This window comes from Neomonachus schauinslandi, chromosome 2, assembly GCF_002201575.2.
Source record: "Neomonachus schauinslandi chromosome 2, ASM220157v2, whole genome shotgun sequence".
In the NCBI taxonomy this organism is placed as follows: Eukaryota; Metazoa; Chordata; class Mammalia; order Carnivora; family Phocidae; genus Neomonachus; species Neomonachus schauinslandi.
This window is the reverse complement of record NC_058404.1, coordinates 25,782,494-25,793,167: the sequence shown is the minus strand read 5'-3', so window position 1 is coordinate 25,793,167 and position 10,674 is coordinate 25,782,494. Positions and strand designations below refer to the sequence as shown.

Genomic DNA, 10,674 nt, shown 5'->3' with positions numbered 1-10,674 from the left:
AGCAGTGTGCAACTTTACCATCAAGACAGATAGACAAACACACACACACATACACACACACACAGAGAAGGGACTTGAGCTCATTCTTTTGTTACTACCATGAAGTTACATAAGATCTTCTGGACTGGTTTGAAAACTTAACTGTCATTTGTAATTTATTTCTTATTAAGAGTACCCCCCCCAAATAACTACTCCATATGAACTTTTGATAAAATATAATCATCCCTTGGTATTGAAGTGATTTTGTTTTTGGTGGTGGTGATTTAGACTCCTTATAAAGGCAAGTATAATGCCTAGAACCTAGCAGGTGCTCAATAAATAATTGTTCAACAGAGGAAGGAAACTGATCATTGAGTCTATTTGATTTCTATGCAGACCATAAACAGAAAGAAATGAGTTTATTTTAACAAAGTGCAGATGATGAAGGATATGTCTACAGGTGGAATTCCCTTCAACCAATATTGGCTGAAGAAGAAAGAAAAGTGCCTAAGGAACTTTAAGGCTGTTAGGAGCACAGAGGAGGTGTAGGAACGTTGTCTGCCCAAGGCCAGTTTGGGGCCTGCTGTTTCTCCACTCCTTCATCATCATCATGTGTCTATTCAGCACATACTCATAGTATATGATAGCTACCCTGAGGTGTTCAGAAAGAGGTAGAATACACAGCTTCTGTGGGAAAGAAACACCACAATCACACTAACCTTTTAAAGTCAGAATATGATGACGGTATTCTCCTGCTTAAAGACGTCCCACTTGTGGCCCTCTGCTCTGCCCTGTAGCTCCCCACTGCTCTCCCTCCCCTCACCTCTCACCCCCTCCCCCTGCCACTGTCCTGCCGCATCCTAGTCGAATCCTGCCCGGGGTCACTGCCACCTTCCACCCAGACCTTGCTGCTGTGGTTTCTGCCAGAGCCAGCTCCTGGTGGACCCATGTGGAAATGGGGCCCCAGATCCCATCCTGGGAGCCCCAGAAGCCTTTAAGAGAGACACCAACAGCAAAAAGAGGCATCTGGGAGTTGGTGCCCACTGGGATGATAATGAAAAGCCTTATATGCTCCTCGTGTCCAGAAGGCAGAGGCCCAGTTTGCTGCAAAAAATTTGGACAAAGAATACCTGCCCATTGTAGGACTTGCTGAATTTTGTTAAGGCACCTGCAGAACTAGCCCCGGGTGAGAACAACCAAGTGTTGAACGCAGCCGGTATGTCACCCTGCACACCTTTCTGGAACCAGGGCCTTGAGGATTGGAGTCGATTTTCTGCAAAGATTTTTAAAGTCCAGCCGAGATGTCTTTCTGCCCAAACCATCCTGCAGAAATCACACACCCATCTTCAGGGATGCTGCACACAGCTACACGGTTATCGATGCTATGATCCCAAGACGTGCAGCTTTGACTTCACAGGCGCTATAGAGGACATTTCCAAAATGCCACAGCAAAGTGTTCTTCTCCTGCATGCCTGTGCCCACAGTTCCACAGGAGCGGACCCTCGCCCTGAGCAGTGGAAGGAAATAGCAACAGTGGTGAAGACAAACAAGCTCTTCTCATTCTCTGACACGGTCAACCAAGGCTTTGCCTGTGGTGATGGTAACAAGGATGGTGGCTGTATGCCACTTCATTGACCAGGGCATTCATGTTGGTCTCTGCCAATCCTGTGCCAAGTACATGGGTGGGCATGTGGGAGCCCTCCCTGTGGTCTGCAGAGACGCTGAAGCCAAAAGGGTGGAGTCACACTTGAAGGTCTTGATCCGTCCTGTGTATTCCAACCCTCTAATCAATGGGGCATGGATCGCCTCGACCATCCTGACCAACCCTGACCTGCGAATCAATGGTGGCAGGCCGTACAAGGCATGGCCGGTTGCATCATGGGCATGCGGACTCAGCTGGTCTCTGGCCTCAAGAAGGAGGGCTCCTCCCACGGCTGACAGCACATGACTGACCAGATGGCATGTTCTGTGTCATGGCACTAACGCCCGAGCAGGTGGAGAGGCTGACCAAGGAGTTCTCCATCGGCATGACAAAGGACGGCTGCCTCTCTGTGGCAGGGGTCACCTCAGGCAACGTGGGCCACCTTGTCCGTGCCATTCACCAGGTCCCCCAGGAATTGCCCTGTGGACAGGAAACAGACACAATCCTCCTGCCTCCAGACCCCGCTGCTGTGAGAGTCAGATGGAGGAAGGAGGGCCGATGGTGGCGAGCAGGACATTTCTTTCAACCACAGGACTTAATGCTCAACCACTGAATGTGTTTCTCAGAAAAGAATGTGTCGTGAAACAGGGCAGAGACATCTGTGGTGGGTGTCTGAAACTTTGTGGCTCAAAACCCAAACTCCTGCTCATCCTTTAACTCTAGCTGTTCCAAAAGAGTATACATGTACAAGAAAGACATAGCCTCCCCCCCCCGCCGCCAAGTGCCATTGCGATATTCCAGAAGCTTTAACTGCAGCACCTTATGGTGCTGGGGGCACCTCTGTGGATCCAGCATGAGATCAGCACTTATAAGAGGCATTGTGAGAAGAGCTCATTCTAACATTAGCAGGTAGCCTCTGTCCTCCCATGATCGAGCAAGCTTATCAAAGGCCCTTGTTACAGATATCGTGCTGCATGAAAACCAACAGGTCTGCTGCTCATGCAGCGAGGAAAAGATAAGATGCCGTTTCCTGTCTTATTTAAGAAAAAAAAGGGGGCTCTTTTTAAAAAAATTTTTTTATTGTTATGTTAATCACCATACATTACATCATAAGTTTTTGATGTAGTGTTCCATGATTCATTGTTTGTGCATAACACCCGGTGCTCCATGCAGAACGTTCCCTCTTTAATACCCATCACCAGGTTAGCCCATCCCCCCACCCCCCTCCCCTTTAGAACCCTCAGTTTGTTTCTCAGAGTCCATAGTCTCATGGTTCGTCTCCCCCTCCGATTTCCCCCGCCTTCATTCTTCCCCTCCTGCTACCTTCTTCTTTTTTTTTTTTCTTAACATATATTGCATTGTTTGTTTCAGAGGTACAGATCTGAGATTCAACAGTCTTGCACAACTCACAGCGCTCACCATAGCACATACCCTCCCCAGTATCTATCATCCAGCCACCCCATCCCTCCCACCCCACCCCCCACTCCAGCAACCCTCAGTTTGTTTCCTGAGATTAAGAATTCCTCATATCAGTGAGGTCATATGATACATGTCTTTTTCTGATTGACTTATTTCGCTCAGCATAACACCCTCCAGTTCCATCCACGTTGTTGCAAACGGCAAGATCTCATTCCTTTTGATGGCTGCATAATATTCCATTGTGTATATATAGCACATCTTCTTTATCCATTCATCTGTCGATGGACATCTTGACTCTTTCCACACTTTGGCTATTGTGGACATTGCTGCTATAAACATCGGGGTGCACGTACCCTTCGGATCCCTACATTTGTATCTTTGGGGTAAATACCCAGTAGTGCAATTGCTGGATCGTATGGTAGCTCTATTTTCAACTTTTTGAGGAACCTCCATACTGTTTTCCAGAGTGGTTGCACCAGCTTGCATTCCCACCAACAGTGTAGGAGGGTTCCCCTTTCTCCGCATCCCCGCCAACATCTGTTGTTTCCTGACTTGTTAATTTTAGCCATTCTGACTGGTGTGAGGTGGTATCTCATTGAGGTTTTAATTTGGATTTCCCTGATGCTGAGCGATGTTGAGCACTTTTTCATGTGTCTGTTGGCCATTTGGATGTCTTCTTTGGAAAAATGTCTGTTCATGTCTTCTGCCCATTTCTTGATTGGATTCTTTGTTCTTTGGGGGTTGAGTTTGATTTTGGATATTAGCCCTCTATCTGATATGTCATTTGCAAATATCTTCTCCCATTCTGTCGGTTGTCTTTTGGTTTTGTTGACTATTTCTTTTGCTGTGCAAAAGCTTTTTATCTTGATGAAGTCCCAATAGTTCATTTTTGCCCTTGCTTCCCTTGCCTTTGGCGATGTTTCTAGGAAGAAGTTGCTGTGGCTGAGGTCGAAGAGGTTGCTGCCTGTGTTCTCCTTTAGGATTTGGATGGACTCCTGTCTCACATTGAGGTCTTTCAACCATTTGGAGTCTATTTTTGTGTGTGGTGTAAGGAAATGGTCCAGTTTCATTCTTCTGCATGTGGCTGTCCAATTTTCCCAACACCATTTGTTGAAGAGACTCTCTTTTTTCCATTGGACATTCTTTCCTGCTTTGTCAAAGATTAGTTGGCCATAGAGTTGAGGGTCCATTTCTGGGCTCTCTATTCTGTTCCATTGATCTGTGTCTGTTTTCGTGCCAGTACCACACTGTCTTGATGATGACAGCTTTGTAATAGAGCTTGAAGTCCGGAATTGTGATGCCACCAGCTTTGCTTTTCTTTTTCAACATTCCTCTGGCTATTCGGGGTCTTTTCTGGTTCCATACAAATTTTAGGATTATTTGTTCCATTTCTTTGAAAAAAGTGGATGGTATTTTGATGGGGATTGCATTGAATGTGTAGATTGCTCTAGGTAGCATTGACATCTTCACAATATTTGTTCTTCCGATCCATGAGCATGGAACGTTTTTCCATTTCTTTGTGTCTTCCTCAATTTCTTTCATGAGTATTTTATAGTTTTCTGAGTACAGATCCTTTGCCTCTTTGGTTAGATTTATTCCTAGGTATCTTATGGTTTTGGGTGCAATTGTAAATGGGATCGACTCCTTAATTTCTCTTTCTTCTGTCTTGTTGTTGGTGTATAGGAATGCCACTGATTTCTGGGCATTGATTTTATATCCTGCCACTTTACTGAATTCCTGTATGAGTTCTAGCAGTTATGGGGTGGAGTCTTTTGGGTTTTCCACATAAGTATCATATCATCTGCAAAGAGTGAGAGTTTGACTTCTTCTTTGCCGATTTGGATGCCTTTTATGTCTTTTTGTTGTCTGATTGCTGTGGCTAGGACTTCTAATACTATGTTGAATAGCAGTAGTGATAGTGGACATCCCTGCCGCGTTCCTGACCTTAGGGGGAAAGCTCTCAGTTTTTCCCCATTGAGAATGATATTCGCTGTAGGTTTTTCATAGATGGCTTTTATGATATTGAGGTATGTACCCTCTATGCCTATACTCTGAAGAGTTTTGATCAAGAAAGGATGCTGTACTTTGTCAAATGCTTTTTCTGCATCTATTGAGAGGATCATATGATTCTTCTTTCTTTTGTTAATGTATTGTATCACGTTGATTGATTTGCGGATGTTGAACCAAACTTGCAGCCCAGGGATAAATCCCACTTGGTCATGGTGAATAATCCTTTTAATGTACTGTTGGATCCTACTGGCTAGTATTTTGGTGAGAATTTTTGCATCCATGTTCATCAAGGAGATTGGTCTGTAATTCTCCTTTTTGATGGGGTCTTTGTCTGGTTTGGGGATCAAGGTAATGGTGGCCTCATAAAACGAGTTTGGAAGTTTTCCTTCCATTTCTATTTTTTGGAACAGTTTCAGAAGAATAGGTATTAATTCTTCTTGAAATGTTTGGTAGAATTCCCCTGGGAAGCATCTGGCCCTGGGCTTTTGTTTGTTGGGAGATTTTTGATGACTGCTTCAATTTCCTTAGTGGTTATAGGTCTGTTCAGGTTTTCTATTTCTTCCTGGTTCAGTTTTGGTAGTTGATACATCTCTAGGAATGCATCCATTTCTTCCAGGTTATCTAATTTGCTGGCATAGAGTTGCTCATAATATGTTCTTATAATTGTTTGTATTTCTTTGGTGTTGGTTGTGATCTCTCCTCTTTCATTCATGATTTTGTTGATTTGGGTCATTTCTCTTCTCTTTTTGATAAGTCTGGCCAGGGGGTTATCAATCTTGTTAATTCTTTCAAAGAACCAGCTCCTAGTTTCGTTGATCTGTTCTACTGTTCTTTTGGTTTCTATTTCATTGATTTCTGCTCTGATCTTTATTATTTCTCTTCTCCTGCTTGGTTTAGGCTTTATTTGCTGTTCTTTCTCCAGCTCCTTTAGGTGTAGGGTTAGGTTGTATACTTGAGACCTTTCTTGTTTCTTGAGAAAGGCTTGTATTGCTATATACTTTCCTTTTGGGACTGCCTTTGCTGCATCCCAAAGATTTTGAACTGTTGTGTATTCATTTTCATTGGTTTCCATGAATTTTTTTTAATTCTTCTTTAATTTCCTGGTTGACCCATTCATTCTTTAGTAGGATGCTCTTTAGCCTCTATGTATTTGAGTTCTTTCCAACTTTCCTCTTGTGATTGAGTTCTAGTTTCAAAGCATTGTGGTCTGAAAATAGGCAGGGAATGATCCCAATCTTTTGGTACCAGTTGAGACCTGATTTATGACCTAGGATGTGATTGATTCTGGAGAATGTTCCATGGGCACTAGAGAAGAATATGTATTCTGTTGCTTTGGGATGGAATGATCTAAATGGTTCTGTGAAGTCCATTTAGTCCAGTGTGTCATTTAAAGTCTTTATTTCCTTGCTGATCTTTTGCTTAGATGATCTGTCCATTTCAGTAAGGGGGTTGTTAAAGTCCCCCACTATTATTGTATTGTTGTCAATGTGTTTCTTTGCTTTTGTTAGTAATTGCCTTATATAATTGGCTGCTCCCATGTTAAGGGCATAGATATTTACAATTGTTAGATCTTCTTGTTGGATAGACCCTTTAAGTAGGATATAGTGTCCTTCCTCATCTCTTATTACAGTCTTTGGTTTAAAATCTAATTTGTCTGATATAAGGATTGCCAACTCAGCTTTCTTTTGGTGTCCATTAGCAAGGTAAATGGTTTTCCACCCCCTCACTTTCAATCTGGGGGTGTCTTTGGGTCTAAAATGAGTCTCTTGCGGACAGCATATCGATGGGTCTTGTTTTTTAATCCAATCTGATAACCTGTGTCTTTTGATTGGGGCATTTAGCCCATTTACATTCAGGGTAACTACTGAAAGATATGAATTTAGTGCCATTGTATTGCCTGTAAGGTGACTGTTACTGTATATTGTCTGTGTTCCTTTCTGGTCTATGTTGCTTTTAGGCTCTCTCTTTGCTTAGAGGACCCCTTTCAAGATTTCTGGTAGGGCTGGTTTCGTGTTTGCAAATTCCTTTAGTTTTTGTTTGTCCTGGAAGCTTTTCATCTCTCCTTCTATTTTCAGTGACAGCCTAGCTGGATATAGTATTCTTGGCTGCTTATTTTTCTCATTTAGTGCTCTGAATATATCATGCCAGTACTTTCCGGCCTGCCAGGACTCTGTGGATAGGTCTGTTGCAAATCTAATGTTTCTACCATTGTAGGTTACAGATCTCTTCTCCTCAGCTGCTTTCAGGATTTTCTCTTTGTATCTGAGACTCGTAAGTTTTACTATTAGATGTCGGGGTGTTCACCTATTTTTATTGATTTTGAGAGGGGTTCTCTGTGCCTCCTGGATTTTGATGCCTGTTTCCTTCCCCAAATTAGGGAAGTTCTCTGCTATAATTTGCTCCAATACACCTTCTGCCCCTCTCTCTCTCTCTTCTTCTTCTGGGATCCCAATTATTCTAATGTTGTTTCATCTTATGGTATCGCTTATCTCTCGAATTCTGCCCTCATGATCCAGTAGTTGTTTATCTTTTTCTCAGCTTCTTTATTTTCCATCATTTGGTATTCTATATCACTGATTCTCTCCTTTGCCTCATTTATCCTAGTAGTTAGCACCCCCATTTTTTATTGCACCTCATTAATAGCCTTTTTGATTTCGACTTGGTTAGATTTTAGTTCTTTTATTTCTCCAGAAAGGGTTCCTCTAATAACTTCCATGCTTTTTTCAAGCCCAGCTAGTATCTTTAAAGTGATGATTCTGAACTCTAGATTAGTACGATGTCAGCATCGTACTAATGTCCATATTGAGTAGGTCCCTGGCAGTCGGTACTACCTCTTGTTCTTTTTGTTGAGGTGATTTTTTCCATCTTGTCATTTTGTCCAGAGGAGAATAGATTAATGAGAGAACAAAATGCTAACAGGGTAACAATGTCCCCAGAAAATATACTCTAAACAAATCAGAAAAGACCTGAAGCCGGGAGAAAAGAAAGGGAAAGAAAGAAAAAAGAAAAAGAAAAAAAAAAAGAAGATAAAAACAAACAAAAATAGAACAAAACAAAACAAAACAAACCAGAATATGATCAAATATGATCAGGCTGGTGCATAGAGCAATGCCACACACTAGATTTTGGGTGTATTTTGGTCTGTTAGAAGAAAGTGCCTCCCAAAATTTTAAAGAAGAAAAACTTATATATGTACAAAAATAAGGGTTGATATGATGAAGGGATGGAATATGACTGTAAAGATGAAAATTATAAAAAAATTTATAAAAGGAAGTGATAAGAAGTTGTTTGAAAAAAGAAAAAAGAGGATTTAAAAAAAAAGAAAAAAAAAGGGAGAGAATGTGATCAGGCAGGAGAGTAGAACAAAACCATACACTAGAGATTTAGGGTATGTTTTGATCTGTTAGAAGAAACTATCTCAAAATTTTAAAGAGAGAACAACTTATATATATATGCCAAAAATACGGGTAACTACTATGAAGGGATAGAATTTGACTCTAAAAAAGAAAAATAAAAATGTTTTTTAAAAAAGGGATTGATAAGATGTTGGTTGAAAAAGGGAAAAAGAAACATTAAAAAAAAAAAAGGACAGTTTAAAAAAAGTTAACTTTGGAAGACTAAAGAATCATGGTAAAAAAGCCATGGATTCTTTGTGCAGTATTCCCCTAGCGTGGGAGTTCTGCTGTTCTCCTTGATGGGTAAACTTGGTCTTGGCTGGCTGTTCTCGCTGATCTTCTGGGGAGGGGCCTGTTGCCGTGGTTCCCAAATGTCTTTGCCAGAGGCGGAATTGCCCCGCCCTTGCCCAGTCCAGGCTAAGTAATCTGCTTGGGTTTGCTCTCAGGAGCTTTTGTTCCCTGCAAGCTTTCCATCCAGCTTTGGAGGACAAGAGTAAAAATGGCGGCCTCCCAATCTCCACCCCAGAGGAGCGAAGAACTGGGGCCCCACTCCTCAGTGCACCCCCAGAGAAAAGCAGTCACTCCTGTCTGCCCAGTCTCCAGCTGCACTCCGTGCTCACCCGGCCTGTGACCGCGCGTTTCTCTCTCTGGCACCCGACCCCGGGTGGAGTCTCCAAACCCAGCAGATCCCTGCAGTGCGCTCCCGCGCCACTCATCCCGGGGGAAGAAGGGGAGTCTCCCCGGATCTGCCGCTTGTTGGGTCCCTGCTGGAGGAGCAGGGGCCTGACTGTGCCGCGGATCACGGTTTATGGCCACCCCGAGCTGAGAGCCCGCGCCTGGGCTCCGCCTCTGCAGCCGGCTTCCCTGCTCCGATACCTGGGAGCTCTGCCACACTCAGGCACCCCTGGTCTTTCTGTGACCCCGAGGGTCCTGAGACCACACTGTCCCGGAGGGTTCCACCCCCCCGCTTAGCCACCAGAGTGACGTCCCTCAGCGGAGCTGACTTCTAAAAGTTCCGATTTTGTGCTCCGCGGCTCTATCACTTGCCAGAAGCGGCCGCCGGAGGCCCCTCCCCCGCCGTCTATCCTCCCGAATATCGCCTCGGATTCACTTCTCCGCACGTCCTACCTTCCCGAAAGTGGTCGCTTTTCTGATGAGAGAGTTGTTGCTCTTCTTTTCTTCGACCTCCTGTTGAGTTTGTAGGTGTTCAGAATGGTTTGATCCCTATCCAGCTGAATTCCTCAGAGGAGACGAAAGCCGGGTCTCCTACTCCTCCACCATCTTGCTCCTAGTTCCAGGGGCTCTTCTTTTTAATACTTTAAGGCATTTTAACGTTCCTTTCTTCTCCCTTATCATTGTTGTTCTTTTCCTTAGGCACGGAGATCTGTAACTAGCCTAGATTTCCATCCTAGTCTACTGCTTGACTGACCATCAACCCCATCCTATAGGATTTACTTATTTGAAGAATGAAGAACATGATCTTCTGCCCCTCCCCTCTCCTCCCCTCCCCTTGCCTTTCTCATCAGAGAATAGCGGAGGGTGGGCAACTGCACTTTTGGTTCAGCATCCTCTTCAATGAGTGTTTGTCTCCTGCCTGGATGTCACCTCTGCCCAGTTGGACCTCTTCCTTCATTCGGTGTAGTTGTGGGGTCTCTCATCTAACAACATGAGCAGATGATATGGGGCACAACCAGGAAAGAGGATATCTGGGCTTTGGTTTTAACCTTTGTGTGCTGCCAGCTGGGCTCAGGCTTCACCATTTGGGAAGATAATCTCCTCCTACTCCAATCATGTAGACTTACTGTGGCCTGGTTTCTCTGTTAAAATAAAGTTACCGTAGGGGCGCCTGGGTGGCTCAGTTAGTTGGGCATCTGCCTTGGGCTCAGGTCATGATCTCAGAGTCCTGGGATCAAGTCCCACATCGGGCTCCCTGTTCAGCAGGGAGTCTGCTTCTCCCTCTCCCTCTGCCTCCCACCTCATGGTCTCTCTCTCTCAAATAAATAAATAAAATCTTTTAATAAATAAATAAATAATGTTACTGTAGACCTGGGGGGGGGGGGAGAAAAAGACATCCCACTTCCTGTAGGATAAAGAGAACAATCTCCTAGCTTGTGTGCTCTACCTAAATCAGCAGGCTTTTATCAAGGCTCTGTCCCCCCATATCTCTGCCTTTCAACCATACCAGTCTTTCTATCCTTTGAATGTTTGATTCTCTCTTGTCCTGTCCAC

The 10,674-nt window shown here is 43.8% G+C and overlaps 1 pseudogene; it reads left to right on the top strand.

Annotated features, from left to right (window-relative positions):
- Positions 1–417: 417 nt before the first annotated feature.
- On the top strand, positions 418–2,234 carry LOC110584152 (annotated as a pseudogene).
- Positions 2,235–10,674: the final 8,440 nt, after the last annotated feature.